Below are 26,340 nucleotides of genomic sequence, written 5' to 3' on the forward strand. Positions count from 1 at the left end.
ATGTTTTTTGAGTCAAGTCTTTTAGCTGTGTGGGGAAAACTGCCAATTTTGCTTAACTGCTCCTGAGTGGGTTACTCCCTGCAAGTCTACTTATGCTAGAAGTAGATGCTGAGAGATTTGCCTCCCTTTGGCCTCTTCTGTCTCGGACTGGGGTTGATGAATGTTTGGGTTCAAAGGGCTTTTCTCTTTGCAAAGTAAATAGAAGGAATGGCAATGTGAAGAGTGCAAGTAATTAAGTAGGAATGTATTGTCAATTTACAATATTGTTTCTACCCATGTCATCATTTATTGACTGTATTTGTTATTGCATGTGCAAAATGTAGCCCTGGAGTAAACAGACTGAAAACAGCCTACTGGTTACTTACAGTGATGTGGGAGTTAGGCCAGCCCAGATATTTATCTTTAACAATAGGGTAGGAGTTCTTTACATCAGAGCTTTATAGAGATAACAAAAGGAGTAACTGATGTGGTAATGATTGCACCAACCCTGCAGAATAAGAACTACAAGCATTCTACAATACCTGGTTTACATATGACTACAAATATATCAATTTTGGTTTTTTTTTAAGATTATTTATTTATTTATTTGTCAGAATGAGAGGGAGAGAGAGATAGCACAAGCACGGGGAGCAGCAGAGGGAGAGGGAAAAGCAGGCTCCCCGCTGAGCAGAGAGCCCGATGTGTGGCTCAATCCCAGGAGCCTGGGCTCATGACCTGAGCCGAAAGCCGACTACAGACTGAGCCACCCACGTGTCCCCAAATATATCAATTTTCAATCCCTCTTCACTCTCACAAAAATCTTACCCAGGTCTATAGCAGAATAATCCCCATCACGGAATGGATTCTTCTTCCCATATTATCCAAATTCTCCTGTCCCCTACAGGGGAGCGGGCTCCAGGGTAATTCCTGGGAGGCAGCTTTCTCAATTCAATTTAGGGCAGCTTACATCGGGGAGGGAAATCTCCCAGATTTTGATACTCCTGAGAAAGATATGTGAATTCCTGTCCCTGATTTCTAGCTCCAGGGCAATGGCTTCCTGTTTGCACCAGGCTCTGATCAGCCTTCTGCCCTTATTCGTTCTGAAACTGTCCAGCTGCGCAGATGGAAGTTTTATTTTCTCCTTTAGCAGAATTGGGGGCCGGGCTGAAAAGACTCTCCCCATGAGCAGAACGTGGATGCCCGATATTTGTGTGAAACCCATACTTTCCCCATCCATGACCCACCCACAGCCGGGAGGCCTGGAGGTAAGGATTTAACCATCTGACGGGCAAGAGCAGAGGGGCCGTGACGTCATCAACATCCGCCCAGCGCGCGCCCGAGGTCGACAAGGTCATGGAGGGCAGAGCTTAAGTGTTCAACTTGCTCCAGCCCTCGCGCAGCACGTCTCCTTCGACGACAGGGCTTCTCAGGTAAGCGAAACATAGCCTAGGAGGAAAAAATGAGCACGCACACAGGCCAAAAAGAGAAAACAGTTAAACACAAAATCTGTAAATGGCCTCCTTAGGGGGAAGTAGCCTGGAAGTTTCCAAGTATCACGAAAAAAAAAAAAAAATCTTAAAATACTGAGCAAACATCCGGCATGGTTTCAGGTAACAAAAGAATAAAATACTAGTAAATTTTCCTAAATTAGCTGCTGAATTACTAACATCCATTTGCGAAAAAGATTTGAGATTTAAATGAAGATGAACGCTCAAGGTACTTAAAAAGTAAAGTGAGAATAAAAATGGACGAGGGCCATTAAGGCTCAAAACCAGATGGAACAGAAACACTGACAAGGGGAGGGAGGAGGTGCTTCGTGTTCTGCATGCTGCCCTAGATATGGCTAAAATTTTACAAGAAAAGGGATTTTCTATAAATGTTTGGAAGAATACAATACCCAACAGAAACATACTATTGTCTATTTGGAAACTTCTGTATACAGTCACTTCTTATGTATTAAGCAAGATACTGCCATCTTAAATATTCAGAAACAGCATTATGCTCTTAATAAGAACCACTAAATCACTAGCAGGAGGAGGCCTGATTAGAAAGTCTCCATGTTAGTTTAGGGTCACTGATTGCACTTCTTCCAGCATGCATTGGTAGAACCACCTATGTGTTTGGCTTATACTGTCATTTTCTGAGGATTCCAGAGCCTCAGGCGTTCACTGGGGTCATCTTCCTGTCAGTGGGTCCACAGCATTCACCAGGCTCTTTGAGCAAAGCACTGACAAAGGTCTTTTGGTCTGCTTTTCTAGATTTACGATGACACATTCTCCCCCATCAAAATGTTTGTACATTTTTTCTCCTATCATTGAACTTTATCTGTATTTTTCTTGTTCTGCAGATAAATACAAACTGATTAAAAGATACTAATTTTAATTTCCCTTTTTATTTTTGTACTAAGGTTTTTTGTTGTAGTAATTCAATGCTAAAGTGATAGTATTGTCATTTTAAGAAGATTACTTAAGCAATTATTTAACATTTTTTAAAAAAAGATTTTATATATTTATTTGAGAGAGAGGGAGAGCATGAGCAGGGGGAGGGGCACAGGGAGGAGGAGGAACAGACTCCCTGCTGAGCAGGGAGCCTGACGCGGGCTGGAACCCAGGACCCTGGGATCATGATCTGAGCTGAAGGCTGATGCTTAACCTACTGAGCCACCCAGGAGCCCCAGTTATTCAACATTTTACATTATATTTGGTTAAGTAAGAACATTAAGACAAAATCTACTGGTTTTATAAAGGAAAAAATACCTCTAACGTGTATATATGCATATGTGTATATAATGTATGTATGTATATGCTAAGGTGTATACAAATCAGTCTTCTTTACTTTAACACCTTAATAATGATGTTTAGTCCTGTGAGATGTCATGATCAAGCAAGATGCATTGCCCTGAAAATTTAAACACACAGTTGCAAAATTCTCATACTTCCAAACTTTCATCCATTATGCCTATAAGAAAACTCCCCTTTATTACTATATATGTGCAAAATATGGACCTAATTCAGTAACAAGTGTTTTCTACAGCCTTTCCATACATTTCTGCATAATGAGATGTCTTACTGTACTTACTGTAAGCATATTACTAGAAATTATGTCTTTGGTTGTGCAGCTTTAAACCAACCCTCAGCCTCTCAGCCTCTAAAAACAAGCAGTAACATCCCAAGTCAAAGTTAGAGCCCTGAGCACCTTAGAGAAGCATTTCCTGAAGTCTATTCTGTGGACAGCAGTGAGAACCTGTGTTAAAGCCCGTGTTTAAAAGAGCGGGGGGAGGAGGTAGGATCCTTGTTAAAAACATTTTGGGAAGCATTTTATATCCTCCCTGTTGGAGATTCACAACACACATTAACATATTAAAGACTCTTACATTTATGCTCAATTGATTTTCAACAAAGGTGCCAAGGCAGTTCAATAGGGAAAGGATAGTCTTTTCAACAAATGGTGCTGGGACAATTGGATATCCACATGCAAAAAGATATATTTAAACTCTTACCTCCCATCACACTCAAAATTTTAACTCCAAATGAATCATTCATCTAATTGTGAGAGCTAAAATGATAAAACTCTTAGAAGAAACGTAGAATATCTTCATGACTTTCATAAATATTACCCAAAAAAGCACAAGCCATAAAAGAAAAAATTTAATAAGTTGAACTTTATCAAAATTAAAAATATTTGTGCTTAAAAAGACACCATTAAGAAAGTGAAAAGATACGCCACAGAGAAGATACTTGCAGATCATATTTGATTCAGGTCTTGTATCCAGAATACAAGGAACTCTTTCAACACAATAATAAGGAAGTAACCCATTTTAAAAATGGACAAAACATTTCAGTAGATATTTAAGCAAAGAAGATATATGAATGGCCAATAAATACATGAAAAGCTCCTCAGTATTATTTGCTATCAGGAAATCAAATCAAAACCACAACTGAGATGCCACCAGGCACCACTATGAAGACTAGTTGCTGAAGATGTGGGGAAATTGGAACTCATGCACTGCAGGTGGGAATGCAAAATAGAGCAGCCACTTTGGAAAACAATTTGGGGGGTTTCTTGAAAAGTTAAGCATAAACTTACCATATCATTCACAACTTTAATCATAAGTATACACCCAAGGGAAATAAAGACGTATGTCCACACAAAGACATGAATGTTCAGTAGCACTATTCACAATAGCCAAAGTTCACAGTGGAAACATTCCAAATCCCTGTAAACTCGTGAATGGATAAAAAAGAGGTATATCCATATAGTATATTATTTGTCAGTAAAATAAATGAAGTACTGATACATGCTATAAAATGGATGAACCTCAAAAACATTATGCTTAGTGAAAGAAGCTAGACACAAAAACCAAATATTGTATGAGTCCGTTTATATAAAATTTCCAGAAGAGGCACATCCATAAAGACAGAAAATAGATTAGTGTTTGCCTGGGACTGGAGGTGGGAATTCAAAGTAATGGCAAATGAGAACAAGGGATGCTTTTGAGGTGATAAAAATATTCTAGAGGGTTCTAGAGGGGAGGGGGGTGGTAGGATGGGTTAGCCTGGTGATGGGTATTAAAGAGGGCATGTTCTGCATGGAGCACTGGGTGTTATGCACAAACAATGAATCATGGAACACTACATCTAAAACTAATGATGTAATGTATGGTGATTAACATAACAATAAAAAATTTAAAAAAAATATTCTAAACTTGGATTGTTAGTAGTGGTTGTACAACTGTAAATTCACTAAAAATCATTTAATTGTACCTTTAAAACAAGTGAATTTTTCATGGCATGTAAATTATACCTCCATGAAGCTGTTGTTGCTGTTTAAAGGAGAGGGTGTTCTCTGTTCAAAACAAGTTTGGGAAACATTTTATATCCGATCTCATGGAGATCCACAATGTATATTAACATATTAAAGACCAGCGCCTGGGTGGCTCAGTTGGTTAAGCGTCTGCCTTCGGCTCAGGTCATGATCCCAGAGTCCTGGGATTGAGCCCCACATCGGGCTCCCTGCTCAGCGGGAAGCCTGCTTCTCCTTCTCCCACTCCCCCTGCTTGGGTTCCTGCTCTCACTGTGTCTCTCTCTGTCAAATAAATAAATAAAATCTTAAAAAAAAAAACATATTAAAGACCAAGAAACTCTATGGTAAAGAAACCTATTTAATTTTTTAATCCAACATAAACCAAATTTATATGACCACAGGAACTTTAAAAAAAATTACACCAATTAAACTGTTTCAAAATGAGTGTTAAGGGAAACATAATTAGGAATTGCTGAAGGGAGTTCCCTCCACTCTCTATCCCTTAACTTCTCCAAACCCTCAAGTCTAAGGAAATGGCATACACTTGACTAATCCTGAGACTTTTTAGCAAAAATAAATACAATTTATATATTTAGTGAGTCTGTATGAATCAGCAAACTGGAAAGGCCTCTCTGCCCACCCATGACTGCCATTTTGTGTACCAGATTTCTGCTAGGGCCTCAGGTTGAGAGGCTGAGATTAAACAGTAATTATAAATGAAGCTGAAGGTAATTAATTACATAATTTTGAGTTGTTCCAGGGTAATTCCACTACTAAAATTATATCATAAAATTAGAGCATTAAGAAGGATTACTGTTAAAAGAAAAATAGGTGTGAATAAAGCACCTGATCCATGTGTGAATCATGTCCAAAGGACTTGGCTCCTATTTGAATCATGTATAGCAGTTGAATGACAAACATGTGCTTGCTAGATTCCTCAGAGTCACTAGTTAAATAATTGATGTAGATCACATCTAGAGTCCTGATCATGGGAACTATCACTGGAAAAAACTGGAAGCCCCCAATTCATGGGTCTTTTGTTCTTTATGGGGGGTAGGGTGACTGTTGAATCTAAGGTATGAGGAAAATTTGATTAGAATTATTTACATAAGGAAGGAGAAGAGGAATTTTTAAAAGAAGCATTAACAAGATATATTTTGCAAACAAGTATTTTATACTTTTCTGTCAAAGAGAGACATGAGGGGCGCTTGGGTGGCTCAGTCGGTTAAGTGTCTGCCTTCAGTTTGGGTCATGGTTTCGGGGTCCTGGGATCAAGCCCTGTGTCTGGCTCCCTGCTCAGTGGAGAGTCTGCTTCTCCCTCTCCCTCTGCCCCTCACCCCCTGCTTGTGCTCTCTCTCTCTCAAATAAATAAATAAAATCTTTAAAAAAAAAAAAGATTCTCTCCCTCTGCCCCTTCCCCACTCACATGCTCTTTCTCAATCAATCAATAAAGAGAGAAATGATTGTGGGAATGAGAAATGGATAAAGGATTTATTATACCCAATTGGTTACTTTGTAAAGAATTCCTTATAACCGTATTAACAAAGAATGGGGCACCTGGGCGGCTCAGTCTGTTAAGCGTCCAACTCTTGATTTCAGCTCAGGTCATGATCTCAGGGTGGTGAGATTGAGCCCTGCATCAGGCTTTGCGGTCATTGGGGAGTCTGCTGGAGATTCTCTCCCTCTACCCCTCCCCCAGCTCATGTACTTTGTCTTTCTCTCTGTCTAAAATAAATGCATAAATTGTAAAAAAAAAAAAAAAAAAAAAAAAAAAGAACTACTACAAACACATATCTATATGGAATACTGTTGGACTATGAAATGGATTTGCTAAGAGAATGATAATTTTTAATGATACTCTTCAGAAAAAATTTGGCTTCAATCAAGCAAGGCACAGAGAATGTTATTTGTCCTTTGTCTTTATTCCAAATATATGCAAATAATATTGATGAGCCCAAAAGATACCAGCCAGAATTTCAGAAATGTTGGTTTTCACATTTGGGAAGTGAATAGAAACTTTTGATGGAATTATTTTAGGGGCATGCAGGGTAAAAGGCCAAAAGAACATTTTTGAACACCATTTAATATACATTTTGCATTAATCTATTCATAGTTACTTGTAACTAGAATACTCTTTTAAACAAGTTTGTATTGAATAGGAAAAGAAAAATCATCCAAGAGTAAACTTGTTTAAGCAAGAGAAGAAAACTCCCTTTGTTCAAATGAGGGGAGAAAGCAAGAACTTTTCGATAATCTCTAAAGTCTGAATTTGTGTTCTAAGTACACATGTAAACTGCAGCTTAATAACATGCTTATGACAGAAGAACAAGTCAGAAAGACTGCAGGTATGCAACCCCAGTGCACTTTGGAAACCCAAAATGCCCCCTTTCTGCCAGCCACCCCCATCTAAATTAATCTGATTTTTGTCTGTAATCTAACTTTTGTTTATACCAACATTTGTCTATAAAGTTTGGATTTCAAACGTACCTATTTTGCAAATTCCACTTCCACTTCTTACTGGCTTTCTTATGCTAGTTTTAAAGTTTTTCCCTCAAAATCAGGCTTGCCTCTGACAGTATCACAGCTTCATATATTCTTCGTGTTGGTGGAATCTTGCTTTCTCAAAAACAGCTTCGCAATTTCTGGTGTGCCGTTGCTGTTTTCTAAATTAAAAAGTAAAACATTTTTTACTCCTACTTATAAACAGAATGCCTTATGTTTACTCCAGGTTGTACAAAGGGTTGAGGATGTGAAGAGTGAGATGGAGAAGTCAAAGACTTTTTTGAAGGATAGGAGTAGAGTTTATTTGTAAAGGAACTGTGTCCACTGATAGAAGTCACCTCTATGTGCCTCTTGAATCTGGGTAAAATGACAAAAGAAGAACCCCGTCAAGACTTTCTCCATATTTATGTGTCGCTTCATTTTAGCCTATAGCTTAAAATGATCTCTGTTCTCTCCAGCTGGATTCAAGCATTGTTAAGTACTTAACGATTGTTTTAAATAATTTTACTTTATTTTTTTTTAAAGATTTTTTATTTATTTTTTGACAGAGACACAGCGAGAGAGGGAACACAAGCAGGGGGAGTGGGAGAGGGAGAAGCAGGCTCCCCGCAGAGCAGGGAGCCCGAACCCCGAACCGGCGCTTGATCCCAGGACCCTGGGATCATGACCTGAGTCGAAGGCAGACGCTTAACGACTGAGCCACCCAGGCGCCCCTGTTTTAAATAATTTTAATAACAATTATGTAATCACCTTCACAGAATGTAGAGAAAAATGAGAGAAGAAAAAATAATCACCCTTTGTTCTACTCCCCTAATGCAACCTTTGTTAGCATTTTAATATGTTTCCTTCGGTTTTCTATCAGCTCTTTTTTTGCATAGTTGTGATCACAATCTACTTACAGTTTGGGGTTATGTTCTGTAGAATAAGATCTCCCTCGTTACTAAACGTTCTTTATAATCGTAATGTGGAAGCTCTGCATAATACAACATATTGACAGTCTTTCATTTTTTGACATTTAAAAAATCATAAAACAGTACTGTGATGAGCATTTTTCTGCATATGCTATATCAATATTTTGGGTTTAATAATTATCTGTAATGAATCTTAGCCCTCCAAGACTGGCAATACAGCAGGGTGGCGCTCCGGGAGGGAGTCCACAATGCCAATGGATGCCAGCCTTCTCCTAAAACTTTGCACTGGTTTAAAAAATGTATTAAGAATCAGATTTGTAGCTTGTTTAAGTCAGCAACCACTCAGAATTATAAGCAAAAGAGAAAAGATGAAAAAACGTTAGGAGGAACAGAGGGTCTTGAAGTTCATTTCTTCCAACTGTATCAGGGAGGATATCCTACTGCCAGAGAGCAACTAAAATGCTTGCATTTGTTTGATTGGATATCCAAAGGAATGCACTCTTGTTAGTTAATGTCAGACTCCTGTGCCATTTTCAAGGTCAAAAATAGGTTGTTTGACTTAAATGGGAATTAAAGGAGAATTAGAATCTTTTTAAAAATTATTTATTTAAATAATCTCTACACCCAATGTAGGGCTCAAACTCACAACCCCAAGATCAAGAGTCACATGCTCTTCCAACTGAGCTAGCCAGGTGCCCTGAAAATTAGAATCTAATAGCCTTTTGTTCTCAGTAAAAAATAGTTTATAGGGGGCACCTGGCTGGCTTATTCAGTAGAGCGTGCGACTTTTGATCTCAAGGTCATGAGTTTGAGCCCCATGTTGGGTGTAGAGATTACTTAAAAATAAATAAATAAATAAAACCAAAAAAATAGTTTATATTTTGTTTTCATTAAAGAACCCTGGCTGGCTGGCTCAGTGGGTAGAGCATATAACTCTTGATCTCGGGGTTGTAAGTTCGAGCCCCATGTTAGGTGTAGAGATTACTTAAAAATAAAATCTTTAAAAAAATTAAAGAACCAAGGCAGTGCTACTCAAGGTTATATGCTGCAGTATTTTCATAGATTGAAATGGTTGATAAGCCCCAAATTGGTTTCTTCAATCTCATTCTTCATTGCTTCCTCCCAAATAATGTATTTCATTGTTAATATAAAAGTGCACTGTTGTACTCTCAAAAGAACTTGGCAGTTCATAAATAAAGAATGGGGAAAAAGTATGCAAATCTTTGCCAACCTCCAAGTCCCTTCAGGTTACTTTAGCTGTCACACGTAATTTCCCAGGAAAGAAAGCAGCCCATGTCTATAAACCAGCCAGTTAACTCATCTACACTTGCATCAAGCACTTCACTCCTGTGTAATTTTTTCATCACAGTATGATTTACTGTGACAAAAGCATTGATGAGGTCAGTAACCACATTTTGCTCAAACTGATTATTCAGTAACTGTAGGCAAATCTTGAAGCATCCTGCAGCAAGTAACAGGTCCTTCGTCACAACGTCACAAAACACCAGCATTAATTAAATTTCCATTACCTATAACATGATTCTTAACACGTCAGTAAGATAATAATAGAGCTGTTGTTTATAATTGCTTAAAATATTCTTTTCTGCCTCCTCAAAAAAACAAAAATCCAGACATCACAAATGCATTTTTAGTGTATCTGTTTGAACTATAATGAGCTCTAATTAATTTCCTAGGGACTGTTTGTCCTAGCTTGGGTCATCCTTTTGGTTCTTTTTTTTTTTTTTTTTTAAAGATTTATTTTATTAGAGAGAGAAAGAGAGTGGGGTGGAGGGGGAGAGAGAGAATCCCAAGCAGGCTCCCCACTGAGCGTGGAGCCCATGCGGGGCTCAATGCCATGACCCAGAGATCATGACCTGAGCTGTATTCAAGAGCTGGACACTTAACCAACTGAGCCACCCAGGCGCCCCCATCCTGTTGGTTCTAATCCTACTTGCATTTGACCATGTTGCTTCTCACTGCACCTGGATTAAGAACAGAAATAGAAGAGAGGGCTCTGGGGCCCCAGCCCTTCCCTCTATTTCCACTGGCATGTGAACTGGTGGTAGCTGTTCTATTTAACTATTGCTGCATAGCAAGCTACCTGTAGTTAGTGGCTTAAAACAACAACCATCATTTATTTTGCTCATGAAGCTACAACCTGGGACAGGGTTCAACAGGGACAGCCTTTTTCTTCCCACAGCATCAGCTGGTGACAACAGCTATGAGCTGGAACCATCACCCAAAGACCCACTCACACGTCTAGCAATTGATGCTGGCTGGAAAGTGGGACTTTAGCTGGGGCTGTTGGATGGAACACCAGTATGTGGCCTTTCCATGAGCCTGCTTGGCTTCTTCACATAGCAGCTGGGTTCTAAGAGCACATGTCCTAAGAGGACAGAGCAAAAGTCTATGGCATTTTTATGAACTTCCTTTGGAAGTCATATGGCATCACTTGCAACTATATTATATTGATCGAGGCAGTCAAAGAGGTCCACCCAGGTTCAAGAGGAGGAGACCTAAGCCACACTACTTGATCAGAGGAGTGTTGGGTCTCATTGTACAAGGAGCATGTGGGATAGGGTATATTGTGATGGCCGTCTTTGGAAAATAAAATCTTCCACAGTTGCTAAATAAATCATTCAGATGGAAATACTAATTTTTTAAGAAGTCTGTTTTTAAAAATACTTAGGTACTACCATTGATCTCTAAGTACAATTATCTCATTCTATCTTAGTGAAACATAGAGGCCTTCGCAGGGGAGGACCCTTTATGCTGGCTCTTAAGAAGTGTGGTAATAAAAAAGGAGGGGCGGAGGAATTATTTATAGTGGTGGGAACAAGATACCTCATCAGTTATATTTCTAATGACGATACCAACTTTCAGACTGTTGGAAATAAATGATCTTGTACTCAGGTTATTCTGGTTGCATCTTAAGTTTAATTTTTCATGTAATGTATCTGAATAGGTCATAATTGACTTAGTGACACTTTAGTGTTTCACTAAGAGAATGACACACTAAAAACCAGGAATTAGTACATAATAGGAAATGTTATAAATGTGTTATAAATCTAAATACCTGATGTTTCCACAAGACACTAGAGTATTGGTTTCCAAACCATTATTTACCAATAAATGGGCATTGAATCAATGAATAAATAGCCATTTATCATTGTTCTCAAACAGAACTATTTCTCAAGTATAACGTGTTCCTTAATTACTCCTAAAACAAACTTAAGTCATGTCTATGTGAGATCAAAGGAGATGTTTTGGATAAAAAATAAACATCCAAATCCTTTTGCATCTGCATTTTTAGCATAAATGAGGTCATTTTATGCACATAATTCTGAGACGTTTTCATTTTAAATTGATGGTGGCTATTTCCTATGTCAGTTCATATAGTTCTACTTCATTCTTTTTAACATGTACCTAATAGGGTATCTTAGGTATTAGGTACATACCATAATCTAACCATTCCCTACTTATGGGCATTAAAATGTTTCTAGTGTTTCACTCTTACAAACAATGGCATCTCTGGATGATTATGAATTGCTTTGACTTTATTGTATTTTCTAAAATTTCATTTGTAAGTAATATGAAAAACATAATTTGGCTTCTAAAAAGATACCAATGCACCAGATGCATAAGATAGCCAGAGATAGGTTATTTATTATGTAAGTAGGTGTTCACATTTGGTTTTAATTCTCCCCATTTCATTTCAAAATGTTTGTTTCTAAGGGGAGTCTTCCAGAAAAAAAGCCTTCTGATTGGCCTTTTATTCACCCTACTTTTACTCCAGCTAGGCAAACAGTATAGGAGTAAGGGAAACATCTTGAGTAAACAGTTGAGAACAGGTTGGAAATGGAATCCTTATTTGGACAACTTTTAAAGAAATACCTTCTTTCATGTGGATTTATCTATTGGAGAGCTTGGATTATTTTCTTGCTCAAAGTGTACTCCTTGTTAGAAGTCAGGAGAGTGATTACCCTTGGATGGAGAGAGAATAACTGTTAAGGATCCCTGGGAATGACAGACTTCCAGGGTGCCGGTAATGTTGTTTCTTAAAAGGGGTACAAGTTTCACACAGATGTGCTCTGCTCACTTTGTGAAAATTCATCAGGCTCTGTACTTTTGTTGCCTTCACTTTTCTGTATTATGTTATTCTTTAAGTACAAGTTAAGAAAATAAAGGGCCATGGAATGAAAGATGATGTCATTTTGACCAACTCAAAGAAATCAATGAAATAAAGGGATGAGGCAAGAGGACTTGTAATTTGAGTAGTTTCAGGACAATGTGCTATCTATGTATCATTCAAGAAAATGAGAAAAGGCAGCTAATGACAAAATTCCCTCCATATCAAATAAAATTTTTGCTCTCATAAAAAATTTAACAATATTGCAGGCCTTGACTATTATTTGTTTGTCTTATCCATAAAGTTGTCACCGTTATTCTTTCCCAGGTGATTCCCTCCACCTCCGTACTTGATCTCTCACCCCCAAAATCCACCAACACCCTACTACATTAATTAGTCATGCCCAGTGTTGGCCTTTACACTGGTTCCTTTCCCTAAACCTATAAAAAAAATATCCAAATCTCTTCCTATCCTGGAAAAGGTCTGCCAACAACCAGGCTCCTTTCCCAGTGTTTGTCCTCCACTGTTGTCATCTCCTTCCCTGCAGGCAGTCTTCATTTTCTCTGTTTTTAACTATCTGTTAAATCCGTGCAACTACAAATGGTTATGTTGGTCTATTGCATTATTACATGGTTATCATAATAATTTGTGTGTTGCCCACCCCCACACTATCAAACTATCAGCAGTGAAGAGACTGTCCATACTTAATCATCATCATATTAGCAGAACCAAGTACAGTGTCTTCCTTTCTTTAAACTTCATTCATTGTTGCCACCAAGAAACTCTTAAGTAAATGACTCCCCTAGGGCCATGATATAAGAGCACATTCCACCTCCTTCCTCCCTCCACCACTGCCCCTCCTTTGGGGTCTTGATCTTTTCTGACTCAAGTTCTCTTAGAGTTGGTTAGTCCTGTAAGGTCTGGAATCTATCCTGCCCACCACCATATTCCCAGTAACTGACCAAGTGCCCAACTCGTGGCAGAGGCTTCATAGATCTTCCTCTAATAAATGAAATGAAGGAATGAATGAATGAGTGAAAAAGAAGAGTGGAAAGTGAATCTGAGGTAGATTGGCAAAGTTTTGGGAGCTGATACATATATAAGACATTTCTAGTTTTCATTCTTTGCTGTATCCTAGACCAGAGCAGTGTTTTTCAAGCTACTTGTTAAGATCAATTAGTAAGTTGTGAAATCAACTTTCTGAGTCATAATTGACATTTTGAAAATAAACAGAATACATTAGAACGAAACAAATAGAGGAACAGATTAAGATGGAATGGAATAAAAAATATTCAGTGCATTGCAGGAGGAAAAGGAAAGAACTATTTCATAACGCTTTCTCAGTTATATGTATACATGTAAATGCTTGTTCTAGATTTCAGTTTAAAATATTTCTTAACATGTGTCAGGCTCAAAAAATTGGAAAGCTACTGCCCTAGTAGCCCGTGCAAGATAGAGTTAACGAAACTTTGAAAGGTAGACAGCCATGAGAGAAATCAGGTTATCATAAAGATCAGCAAAGTTTGAGCTGCTTATTTCTTTATTATTTTTTGTTATCTTTTGGTATTTTTGGCAGCACAAAGTCTTCTAAACAAGTTAATCTTCAACTCAAAGGCACAGTTCACTTCAAAATGTCCAGAAAAATTTCTTGAAATAGGAGATAGATAAATCAACTATCTGTATAGAATATATTAATGTACCGGTGTCACAAAAAAACATTATACAGGACTCAGTGTGAAGATAGCATGCACTACTTTTTTTCTTTGTCAAAAAAATAGTTTCAATATATTTTAGATACACATATGCCGTTTAATATAGTTTAGGAATATTTTTACTTGATTCTCAGTTCTCTAAAAATGTTCTCAGGTTCAGATCTACCTTTACATTTCCTTAATTCATAGCAATTTCTTAATGAAATCTCATTTTCCTTTCATGTAACATATCTAATTTTCTTGCTATCCTTCCAATCAGATTGAGCTGGTGACCTTCACTTGTGACCAGTCACTTTGACTCTCTCTGACCATGTTACCCTGAGGTTAAAAGTTACACTATAGTACCTGTTATTGGATCTTGCTCTGGACACCCGCGTCTGGCAGGAGGCAATTCTTAGAGCCCTAGACAGAGATAAGGGATCATGCGGTGGCTTCTGTCATCACATGGAATGCGATGTTGGGAAAGTAGGTTGGGATGACATGCTTGCCCATTAAAGCAGAGCTCTGCCTGAATCACATGGACGAAGAATGGGAGGAAGGATGACATCAGAGATCTTGAGAAGACAAAAGACTAAACCAAATAAACAAATGTATCCCCCTAGGAGGTCTCGCAGCTTCCAGGCTCCATTGCACCTCAGGCTGTTCTCTAGACCGCTGACTGTTGAATGCATGCATGAGCTGTACTGATGTGGAAGGCTCAGCTGTCACATAGTCTGTTCATTAAAAATATTTTCTTTTAAGATCTCCTACATCCAGATTGCATTTAGGAGGAAAGAAAGAAAGCCTGAAGCAGTCAAGACACAGAACCAGACCAGACAGGTGATTCCAAACACTTTTCTTTCAGGTACACAAGAGAGCCATTTTTTGCTGTTTTCTCAAAATCTATTGTAATTGTAAAGAGAAGAAAATGAAGGAACATTGACTTTAGGTGTGGTGAGATTTCTGTCATTGGAACTTTCTGAGTATAAGCCATGTGATTATTGTCTGAGATGTGAGGGAAAGAATGCCAGTGTGGGGGGATGGGAGATGAGCCCACAGCGCTGAGGCCATTTTATCTCTTAGAACCTGTTCTAGAAGTTCTCCCAAATCACACAAACAAGCAAAAGGTGTTCCAACTCCCTGGCATCACTTGAGGGCCTGAGTTATCTGTTAAAGGCATGAAGCCACTCAAGGAGCTCTCTGACAGCCACTGATTTTTACAGATGGAGAAAATGACTCATAGGGAAACAGCAGTTTTTTGCCTTTACTATTTTCTTCTTGTGCTTTTATTTTTTATTTATTTATTTATTTTGAAGATTTTATTTATTTATTTGACAGAGAGACACAGCGAGAGAGGGAACACAAGCAGGGGGAATGGGAGAGGGAGAAGCAGGCTTCCTGTGGAGCAGGGCCCAATGCGGGGCTTGATCCCAGGACCCTGGGATCATGACCTGAGCCGAAGGCAGACTCTTAACAGCTGAGCCACCCAGGCGCCCCTCTTCTTGTGCTTTTAGAAACCTATTCAAGAAAAGGATTGAATGCTATAAGCTTTGTATATGAAAGCCCTATAAATATATTTCAGGGAGGAAAGGGAAGTTATTGTTTAATAGGCACAGAGTTTGCAAGATGAGAAAGTTCTGGAGATCTGTTTCACAACACTATGAATATATTTAACACTGCCGAACTGAATACTTAAAAATGATTAAGATGGTAAATTTTAGGTTGTCTTTTTTACCATAGTAAAACTATATTTCATCATGCGTGTTTCTTAAAATACTATTTAGGTAGGAACATTAGATAAACTATCTCTTCATTACTCTTCAGTAGTCCCTAGGTTCAACAAGGGATTACAAATCAAGTCAGGTATTTCAAAGTTATGTGCCCTGTGGTTGTTATCCTAAAAATAAGAGTAGTTATAAGAACCTGGGCACGCATGAGCTTTCATGGTCTTATCGAAGCTTTGCCTGGGTGCAAAATACGATTAGTCACCTTACCCTGTAGCCCATGGATGTAGCCCATGGGCTAGGAGGCAGTTTTCATGGTGCCTACTCGATGGTGAACAAGGAAGAGCTATGAACCAGAAAGGGAACTTAGTAAATTTTATAATCTGTAGAGAGATATGGCGTAGTTAGTGATAATTTCATGGTCTCTTTGCCACTCAAAATAAAAGAGATTAATGTAAATTAGAAACTTTTCCCAGTTCTCTAGGTTGAAGTGCACCAGACACTTGGAAAGTTAATTCTTACATGTGGCTGGATGATATACGTAGAAGACATCCAGTCCAGAGCCCAGACACATAGCACAAATTTTTATCTCTTCTATTTTGTAATTACCTACAACAGTGTTTGGCGTATCATAGATACTCTACATATTTGTTAAATAAGTGAATAATGGGAATGTAAATTAGTGCAGCCACTGGGGAAAACAGTATGGAAGTTCCTCAAAACGTTAAAAATAGAACTACCCTATGATCCAGCTATTCCATTTCTGGATATTTATTCGAAGAAAATGAAAATGCTAATTCAGAAAGATATCTGCACCTCTATATTCATTGCAACATTATTTACAGTAGCCAAGATATGGAAGCAACCCAAGTGTCCATCGATAGATGAATGAATAAAGATGTGTTATAGATACACAGTGGAATACAACTCAGCCTTAAAAAAGGATGAAATCTTACAATTTGCAACAACATGGATGGACTTAGTATTATGCTAAATGAGATAAGTCAGAGAGAGCAAAACAGATATCATATGATTTCACTTACATGTGGAATCTAGAAAAAACCCCAAAAACAACAGGACAGAAACAGACTCATAAACGCAGGAAACAAGCTGGTGGTTGCCAGAAGGGAGGAAAAGAGGGGTGGGGATGGGTGAAATAGGAGAAGATTAGGAAGTATAAACTATAAAATAAGTCACAGGGATGAAAAGTAAAGCATAGGGAATATAGTCAGTAATACTATAATAACTTTGTATGGTGACAGATGGTAACTATAGTTTTCATGGTGAGCATTTCGTATTAGATACAATTGTTGAATCACTATCTTGTACACCTAAAACTAACAGAATATTGTACATCAACTATACTTCAATTAAAACATATTTTTAAAGTGACTTTTAGAGAAAATAAAAGTAAGGGTTCAGTAAATGTTAGCTAACAATGTTTTAGATTTCCAACATAAAGGAAAAAATGCGCTCCATGGACGATGTGACAAAGCTGAGAAAACTGGAACGAATTGCAGTTCAAGATACTGTGCAGTGGGAGATCGGCTAGAAATTCAGATGAATTAAAAAAGGCGGTGAGACTTAAACGAAGATAATAAAAAAAGAGAGGCAGCTTTTGGAAACCTGAGCACATAGCAATAGGCGGTCATCCACTGTGCTGATAGATCGTATTCTCACACTAACGCATGTAGCTTTGAGACTTTCCTTTTTCTCGTAGTGACTCAGTTTCTTCAATATTCATTTAACACACATTCAGTAAGTGCTAAGTGCTCCTCTGAAGTTAGGAACATGTGTAAAACCTGGGCCCTGTCATTTAAAGAGTTCACAGTGGGGGGAGTGCAGACACACAACTCAAAATCATAATGTAATAACACGGGGTGCCTGGGTGGCTCAGTCGTTAAGCATCTGCCTTCGGCTCAGGTCATGATCCCAGGGTCCTGGGATCGAGCCCCGCATCGGGCTCCCTGCTCCACGGGAAGCCTTCTCCCTCTCTCACTCCCCCAGCTTGTGTTCCCTCTCTCGCTGTGTCTCTCACAACATAATGTAATACAAGTGTCCACATGGAAGAAGGGTGTGAGCAATGTTATCTAGTTAGTGGGAGGGATGGAAGGGGTATAAAAGGGTTCCCAGAGAAAGCAGTCATATTGCTAATGGGCCTTTGGAGTGGGAGTTTGCCAGGCAGATAACTAAACGGCAAAAAAAAAAAGAAGAAAGAAAAGAATAATAATCAGTAATAATAATAAAGGCCTATCATGCACAAGGCATTGTAGCAGACATTTGAAATGCATTGTATATTACATTATGTCATATTTCATTGACCTGTGAGGCATCTCTGTCCAGGAAGAGCTGTATTGGGGGACAAAGTATAGAAGACAATGACAGTGATTCTCACTTTCTTCAGTCACGTGGAAAACGATATCAGGATTCCATCCTTCACGGTTTGGCTCCAGTATCGCAAGCACTCTCTCCACAAATACACATACTCTGCAGAAATACAGTAAGTGTGCACGACAAGGGATCGAAGAGTCTGCAGACATCAACTACTTGTCTACACCGTGACAAGCTGAGGAAGAAGTGGTGCATAAACAAGAAACTTCTCCAGCTTTGTAGAATGGATCCCAGCAAGCCTGGGACTGGGGCAAAGGATTCTCCAGTCCTGTTTAGCCACAGAATTTCTCTTCCTCTTCCTCCGCATCATTCCCTTGGTAATTAATCAGGAACTGCAGTGTTACAGTACTTGAACTACTAACTAAATTTCATACTGTTACTCTTGCCATCACCTAAGAAGAAGAAGAATCTCACTTGGCTTCTTGTATGTCCTCCCTCCATCTAGGATTCTGCATGACTCTTGGTTGGGGCTCAGTAAAACAGAACTTAAAAAAGAAACTTTCTCAATAGGTTGATTTATGATACAGATACTATGTGAACAGCCATATGAAAGAATGGGGGCTGTAGGCTTCGTGCAGCGGTTCTGACTTGAACTCATCAGAATCCGTTGGAGGGCCTGTTATGTGGGGCCCCACCCTCCTGCACCTTCCCACACCCTCCCTTCCCCCCCCCAGAGGACCCAGAGGATTCTGGGTGGGGCCCCCAAATTCACATATCTAGCAAGCTTCAGGTGATGATGCATTCTTTGAAAATCACTAGCTTAGGGTCGTGAAGTTTAGTTGGCATTTGAACCAGGGTGTGAGAAATGTATGGCTTGTTCAGCTGAGCCTCTGATTCAGATTGTCAAGGCACCCAGATACCCACTTTAGAGATCACAGTTCTGCCTGTGTTTTATCTGCTGTGAGAGCAACATCACAACCACTGTCCTTCCATGTCAATGTTTGGCAAAGGAACTACAATAGAGGCTTTTATTTTTTTTTAAGATTTTATTTATGTATTAGAGCACAAGCAGGGGGAGTGGCAGGCAGAGGGAGAAGGAGAGAGAGAAGCAGACTCCCCGTTGAGCAGGGAGCCCGATGCAGGGTTTGATCCCAGGACCCCGGGAGCCGAAGGTAGCCGCTTAACCGACTGAGCCACCCAGGCGCCCCCAGTAGAGGCTTTTAGAAGTACCACCTCTTTAGTGAGAAAATAGTGTTTATTTGTTAATAAAACAGAAAAGACGGGTAGGGGGCATTGGTTCCTGGAGATGGTGATAATCCGCATCTAAGTGCAGTTGGTGTTTGTGAGATAGGCCATTGTGATGATGCAGTGTTGGGTTAAGGTTTTTTTTTGTGCCAGTCTGCCAGCCCTTGACTCGGCTCCTGAATGGTCCAGAGAGGCAGAGGCTGCCTCTTTGGCTCACGGTGGCACAGTGTAGGACTACATCCAGCTGGATGGAGGGTGTCAAAAGTTTTGTGTAGTAGCGTTACTTCCCCCCAGTCCCCAGAATCTTACTTGGACCCAGAGTGCTGAAGCTGGGCCACAGGAGGGGTTTAAAACCACTATCTAATACTAAGCTCAGAAACAACAAAAACAAAAACCAGAAACAAACTCGTAATTCCTGAATCTGAGAGACACCTCAAGAAATTTCCAGGAAAACCACCAGCTTTATAAAAGGGGCTTAAGGAGGGACGCTGGAGGCACACAGACCTGGGTTTAAGTTCAGCCTTGCATTTTAGTTGCTGATTTGAAAGATTTCTTAAATACTTAGTTTTCCTTATTTGTGAAAGTTGGACATTGAGGTGGTTTTTATTTTTTATTTTTCACAGTTGTGTACAATACTGTGATCAATATCTATACATACATCCTTGAATTAATCTATTATTATTTAGAAGAGATTCCTACAAGCTGCATCCCTTGGTCAAAAGTAGGAATTCGAGACATATGATCAAATTGCCTTCCTGACAGTTTCCAGCATTTTACATACATTTTTTTTTTTAAAAGATTTTATTTAGAGGCACCTGGGTGGCCAAGTCGTTAAGCGTCTGCCTTCGGCTCAGGTCATGATCCCAGTGTCCTGGGATCGAGCCCCGCATCGGGCTCCCTGCTCCGTGGGAGGCCTGCTTCTCCCTCTCCCACTCCCTCTGCTTGTGTTCCCTCTCTTGCTGTGTCTCTCTCTGTCAAATAAATAAAATAAAAATCTTAAAAAAAAAAAAAAGATTTTATTTATTTGTCAGAGAGAGAGCACAAGCAGGGGGAGCAGCAGAGGGAGAGGGAGAAGCAGACTCCCCGCCGAGCAAGGAGCCTGATGTGGGACTCGATCCCAGGACCCTGGGATCATGACCTGAGCCGAAGGCAGACGCTTAACCAGCTGAGCCACCCAGGCATCCCCCATTTTACATCCATTGACAGCAAATGAGAGTGCTTATTTCCCAGCATCCTAGATATCAGGGGATAGTTAATTCAAAACTCTTGATTTGGGTAGAGTTTACGTAACGATGTGCACCCAGTGTCGTGCTCTGTGGCAGTGCTGTACTTACTAATGAAGTGCAGTATTTTTTCACATTCCTTGGCCATTTCTGTTTCTTCTTTAGTGAATTGCCAGTTTGCGACCCATACCTATTTTTCGGTTTGTGTATTTTCCTGTTTTCTAAAAATTCATTATACCCACAGAACAGTAATTTTTTTAAAGATTTTATTTTTAAGTAATCTCTACACCCAGCATGGGGCTCGAGCTCACAGCCCCGAGACCAAGAGTTGCCTGCTCTACCGACTGAGCCAGCCAGGCGCCCCAGTAAATTTCTGTCTGCCATAAATTTGCAAATTTTTTGTCTTTTTATTTTTTTATTATGATGGCTTTTCATATTTAGAAGTTTAAGGTTTATGTGCACTGAATAATTTCTGATGCTCTTTGAAATTATTTATGGCATGCATTCCTAATGATTTTGGGGAAAATTCATTTATATGTACACAGAATTACTTTGGACCCCATCCATGGAGGGTTAGATGTGCAGATACTAGAAAGATATACAAAGTACAGTAAAGCCAGAAATGAAAGAAGTCACTCTTACACATTTAGTTATAGAACTAAATGTTTAATGTTTAGAGACATATACATGAATCAATACAATTCTTTTTTAATAATTTCATATTTTTAATATACTTTTACATATTTGTATCAGGTATCTTGGTGTTTAAATATTTAAATAAAACATTTATTAATAGAGATGATGAAATGTATTTTTCTTGGGAAGTAGCAAATGCACAATACACCAACAAAATATCCCACACTTGTGTTTACTCAAGCTATCACAACAAGGTAAATACGAATGAAGACTAAATATTGTTCTTTTTTATTTGTATAGGTCTTAAGACTCATTTTCTCACATGATTCCATAACGGAGGAGGGAAACATTTCCTTACCTTCAGGTTAAAGAAAGGACACTGATTGGCCCCATCCTGAGTTGGAGGGATAAAAAGAAATGTCCTGGGGAGCCAAACACCAGAGTTACCTCGGTACATTGCAAAAAGAAACTGTGGTGAATTTTTTTTTTTTTTCAAGCAAAGTGTTTTTTAATTGAAGTGTAATGCATACGGAAAAGTACACACATTCTAAGTATAGAGTTTGGTGAATGTTTACAAAATGAAAACACCCCTGTAACTATTACCAAGATCAAGAAATGAAACATAACATCTGAATTTTTAAAAAGTTCTCTCTCTTGCTGTGTCTCTGTCAAATAAATAAATAAAATCTTTTAAAAAAATAAATAAAAATTCTCTTAGGTCTTGACTGGCTTCCTTTGAGACCCTTTTGGGGCAGTTTTCTGTATATGTTATCTCAATAAATAAATTTCCTCAAAATGGTAAAATTACAATCACCAGTGCTAGTAATCAAAGAGTTAATTCAGTCTTCTAAATAATAAATACAGAAATCTTTTGGTTTTCAAGAATTTTTTCTCATTCTAATAAATGTTCCTTTAAAAAAAAAAAGAGGGGCGCCTGAATGGCTCAGTCGTTAAGCTTCTGCCTTCGGCTCAGGTCATGATCCCAGAGTCCTGGGATGGAGCCCCGCATCGGGCTCCGTGCTCCTTGGGAGGCCTGCTTCTCCCTCTCTCAGTCTCCCTGCTTGTGTTCCTGCTGTCGCTATCTGTCTGTCAAATAAATAAATTTAAAAAATAAATAAATTAAAAAATAAAGAAAATAGAAGAGAAACAGATGTGAAACAATTTCCAGAACCTAAATGTCTTCCCACCATTTGTCAATCAGTCATCTGCACCCTGTCCCCATGTTCTGGGTTTTCTTCATCAGCTTATTCTCTACAGTGCTATATAATAAGCACGGTCTTGGTAATTATTTTTTATATTTTGCTACATTTTTATTTTTGCGTTTTTACTTAGAAATAAAGTTATTATAACTGTAACATCTATTCCAGTATGTTTTAGCAAAAGGGAATAGGTCTATATTTTTTTCCCAAGCAACTATTTTTTTTCTTTTTTTTTTTTTTTTTTTCACCTCTCTCATATTTTATTGATTAAAAACAAGTCACAGGGCGCCTGGGTGGCTCAGTTAGTTAAGCGACTGCCTTCGGCTCAGGTCATGATCCTGGAGTCCCGGAATCGAGTCCCACATCAGGCTCCCTGCTTGGTAGGGAGTCTGCTTCTCCCTCTGACCCTCTCATGCTCTATCTCATTCTCTCTCTCAAATAAATAAATAAAATCTTAAAAAAAAAATAAAAATAAAAATAAAAACAAGTCACAGATTCTACCCTCACTTAAGGGGAGACCCAAGGAAGTATTTTCTAATGTAAAAGTAATACATGTTCATGTTAAAATTTTGGAAATGACAAAAGAAATTATAAAGAAAATGAAATTGTCCATAATCCTTTCACTCAGGAATAACCACTGCAAATGCTAAGATCTTTCCAGGATTTTATTTTTCTGTAAATAATATAGTTTTTTTCTTTTGCACAAAATTTGGACCCTGTGCCAGTTCTGTATACCGCTTTTTCTCACTTACGTTTACAATCTTATGGCTTTGTGTTTCTCATCAGAAAAACACATACCAAGAAATGTAAGTGAAATTAAATTCACATGCTACTCAGTAGTATTTCACCTTGAGCAGAAGAGGAAGTCTCTAGAACTAGAACATCTCTGTGGAACCAGGAAGAAACAAAACAAAACAAAAAGTTATCATGGAGAATTTAGTGGAGCTTTAGGGAGATTGACATTTTAGTTTCTCTCCACAAAGTGTCACAAGTACACACACAAGCTATACAACAAGCACTTTCTGAATTAATTTTATCTGTCATGGGAAATTAATAAGAGACCATCCAAGAGATCATTTAAGATGGGAGATAACTATTTAGAGAGTAATCTGAGATTAATCTGTAGGAACTGTCTTTTCCACAGTTCATGGGTTTCTCTGCAATTCATAAACATGAGGCACAGTTTCAAAGGTAACTGAATCTGTTAAAAAGCAAAGTTAGATTTGAACATGATAAATTCAGATATCAAAACTGGTAATGGAGAAGAGGATGTGACAGTAAAATTGTTATCTACCTGGCTGAGACTGAAACCAAGGTGAAAGCGTATTAAACTCAGATCCTCTGACGTGGATTTCTTCTAAATAAATCGCCAAGCAATCTTACTAACAGTTTGGAGATTTGCTTACTTTAAGAGAAATATTGAAAGGAAAATCATGGCTATTTTAATAATTTTGAATTGAGGAAGGCCTTTCTATACAAGACATCAAAGGCAGAAACCATAAAGAGAATAAAAATGTCAAAAAACTGGTCTATACATTTACATAAAAAAATCTGTACGGCAAAACAACTTTTTTTAAAGATTTTATTTCTTTATTTGAGAGAGAGAGAGAGATTGAGAGAACGAGTGGGGGCAGGGACAGAAGGAGAAGCAGACCCCCCGCAGAGCAGGGAGCCTGACGTGCTACTTGATGCCAGGACCCTGGGATCATGACCTGAGCTGAAGGCAGATGCTTAACTGACCAAGCTACCCAGGCGCCCCAAAACAATGTTTAGAAGGTTTTTTTCTTTTAACTGTATGTGTTGTATAACAGAAAAACATACCTCTCTCCACTGCGGGTTTTTTAAATGTAATTAATTTGTTGAGCTTAATTCATTCTGTGCCTCTGACCATGCTGGCCAATTTGTAATTTGTTTTGGGTGGGATATGGATCTTGTAGAAACAGGCCTTTGTAATTACATCAAAATAACTTCTAACAAGGTTTTTATTGAATACCAAAAATTATACTTAATTGGGGGGGCAGATAAATTGTAAGGAAGCAGGCTAGCACTGTTCAAGAGCACTCACAGCCTTTGAAAGGCTCCCAAATCTAGGTTTTAAATTCTGATCCTACACTTGCTAGCTGGCAGTTTATTTACCTTCATGACCCATAGTTTTTTAATCTGTGAAATGGACCTAAATACCTACTATATAAGGTTTATATGATGATTAAACGAGATAATGTATATTAGGACTTTGGGAGAGTACTTGGTAAACAAAACATTTCTGAATACACGGTCACTATTAATGCTCGGTATTCCTTTGTGGCAGTCATTTAAGAAAAAAACAACAATACTAAACAGTACAAACTAAAAAAGAAGCATGTATAATGAAGCTTGGGAATGTGGCTTCCACAGGACTGCACTAAGGTAAGGTCTTTGTCTTCAATATGGAGTCAGTTTTGTCTCAGTGAAAGTATAAAAGCAATGGGAAAATTTTACAAGTAAAGAAAGAAATGGAATTTATCAAATACACCACTGCCTGCATTCAATGAACATGTTCAGTTTCTGGAAAAGTGAAATCATTGTGATTCTAGACTAGACATGAAGGTGTTCAGCCTACCTCTAAATTTTGTGGTTTTAGGATTTAGATTGGAAATGTGTGACACTCCTTAGGGATTCTCTGTACCATCCAAAGAACATTTTACAAGAAGGTTAGCATCTAACTGCAGGAAACTTAGGTGTGACACTGATACGCCTCATGGCAGAAAACGAAAGCTTTGAAGGGAAGCATTCAGCTAGAGAAGTCTGCAAGTCCAGCCCAAATCTGACCGGCCACTTGTTTTTGTATGACTGGCAAGCTAAGAAGAGGGAGAATGGTTTTACATTTTTAAACAGTTGAAAAAATTTTTTCATGGCATGTGACAATTACATGAAATCAAATTTTGGTGTGCATAAGTACAATTATAATGGAACACAGCCACGCTCATTTGCCTAAGTACTGTCTATGGCTATATTCCCAACGCAGCAGCAGAGTTGGCCAGTTTTGATAGAGACCATATGGCCCCCAAAATCAAAAATATTTACTATCTGACCCCTTACAGAAAAAGTTTGCTGACCACTGGGCTCAAGACAAGCTTAGCTGGAAAGCAATATAGATGGCTGTTTTAATAATCTTGAAGTGGAGAAGGTCTTTCTAAACACACAATCAAATCTAATGCAGTTGTTAAAACGATGAAGTAGACCCACATTGTTTATTAACATAAAAAGATGTTGCTATGTGATTACATGAAAAAAAGTGCATATTATAGAACAGAGCACATAATATGATCACATCGTTTAAAATATAAAAATACCAGCCAATGGATTGATCAACCAACTGATAGATTGCGAAAGGGTGATAATTACCGTATTTTGCTACCAGTAGGCATGGACACCAAGCCACGAGAACGGTTGCTAGTTGTAAATAACTGATATGCTTATTTATCACTGTATATCCCGGAAAACCAGCCCTGCAAATAGACATATATGCATCAACATTATTTGGAAGAATAAACAATAAATGCTAACAATGACCATTTCTGGGTGGTGAGATTATGGTAATTTTTCATGTCTCTCTTTTATTTATTTATACTTTTCTGTATTTTCATGTTTGTTTGTTTTTTTAAACTAACAGCATCATTACCCTTATAATCAGGAAAAAGAAAAAAAGCTATGTCTGTCTGGAAAATGAAATAAAGCAACCAGCTAATTACTCAAAGAGCACCATTTCCGTAAACTGTGAAATGGAAATGATGTTTGTTTCCTAAAATAAGAAGAAATGTTTTGATTTATATATGATTTATCATACAATTTTCTGATTAAAATAAATGTTTATCGAAGAAAATTTGGAAAATACAGTAAGGGATAAAAAATAAATTATCCTAAAAGTTATCATTTTTTGTGTATTTTTTAAAGTTTGTGTCTTTTTATCTTAGTATTAAGATAACAC

The 26,340-nt window shown here is 38.2% G+C and overlaps 1 long non-coding RNA gene across 3 annotated transcripts; it reads left to right on the forward strand.

Moving 5' to 3' along the window:
• Positions 1 to 1,326: 1,326 nt before the first annotated feature.
• LOC144381728 (uncharacterized) lies at positions 1,327 to 26,282 on the forward strand. Of its 3 annotated transcripts, XR_013447503.1 has the most exons (4): positions 1,327 to 1,409; positions 21,475 to 21,625; positions 24,682 to 24,779; positions 26,026 to 26,282. It is a non-coding gene; the product is annotated as an uncharacterized LOC144381728 (long non-coding RNA). The 3 variants fall into 3 exon arrangements; XR_013447504.1 differs by lacking the exons at positions 24,682 to 24,779; positions 26,026 to 26,282 and adding an exon at positions 14,778 to 14,855 and having other exon boundaries at positions 21,475 to 21,713; XR_013447502.1 differs by lacking the exons at positions 24,682 to 24,779; positions 26,026 to 26,282 and having other exon boundaries at positions 21,475 to 21,713.
• Positions 26,283 to 26,340: the final 58 nt, after the last annotated feature.

This window comes from Halichoerus grypus, chromosome 5, assembly GCF_964656455.1.
Source record: "Halichoerus grypus chromosome 5, mHalGry1.hap1.1, whole genome shotgun sequence".
Lineage (NCBI taxonomy): Eukaryota > Metazoa > Chordata > Mammalia > Carnivora > Phocidae > Halichoerus > Halichoerus grypus.